The following is an 899-nucleotide window of genomic DNA, read 5'->3' on the forward strand; positions in this document are numbered from 1 at the left end:
CTACTGTTTGTCTAATATTAACAATTATAAACAGAGCAGTGCAACTAGTATATGGAACAATTCTTAGTGTTACAGTGTCAGGCACAACTTTTCACTTCTCTTCACACCACTGGTTCTCTTTGCGTACCTGGGCTTCCTCCTCTTCAGTAAAGTCATTTTTGATATTGAAAGTCTTGCGAATCTCCTCAGGAGTTTTTCCCTTGATCATATTGGCAACAGTCTTGCATGTAACATCAAGCAAACCTTTGATGTCCAAGTAGTTTGCAGCCAGGATAAGCTCAAAAAGTGTTCCTTGGTCAACCTTCAGAAATTCTTGGTCCCAAACAGGAATGTCGTCTGTTCGCTTCTCTTTGTTCTCATCATCTTCAGGAGGAGGAGGGTCATCCTTGTGGTGGGTACACCACTGAATGACCTTTTTTAAATATTGCTGCATTAACATTTGGTAGAGGAACTGGGTCATCATCTCCTTCATCATCCATTCCCACATCTTCCAACATGGTCTTGATAGTCACAGATTATTTGGCAATTTCCACATCAACTTCAAATATCTCTCCATCAGAACTCAGCAACTTAATTGAAGGCATGGTGTCCAGTCTCAGGGAGATGACTGCCTGGATGCTGACGAGAGTGGAGCAGGGCTGGCAAACAAGAGAAAGGAGGAGAACAAGGCCACTCTCCAGTACTATATTGAAAAGGAGTGGAGAAAGTGGGCATCCTTGTCTTGTACCCATTTTTAGTGGGAAAACTTTCAGCTTTTCTCCATTCAGGATGATGTTCGCTATGGGTTTTTCATAGATAGCTTTTATTGTGTTGAGTAATGACCCTTCTATGCAGATTTTGCTGGAAGTCTTGATCATGAAGGGATGTTGTATCTTATCAAATGCTTTTTCTGCATCAAT

General features: G+C 41.4%; 1 pseudogene; it reads right to left on the reverse strand.

Moving 5' to 3' along the window:
• Positions 1 to 23: 23 nt before the first annotated feature.
• On the reverse strand, positions 24 to 584 carry LOC102486973 (S-phase kinase-associated protein 1 pseudogene; annotated as a pseudogene).
• Positions 585 to 899: the final 315 nt, after the last annotated feature.

This window comes from Tupaia chinensis, unplaced genomic scaffold (genome assembly GCF_000334495.1).
Source record: "Tupaia chinensis unplaced genomic scaffold, TupChi_1.0 Scaffold141414_1, whole genome shotgun sequence".
NCBI classification, from domain to species: Eukaryota; Metazoa; Chordata; class Mammalia; order Scandentia; family Tupaiidae; genus Tupaia; species Tupaia belangeri.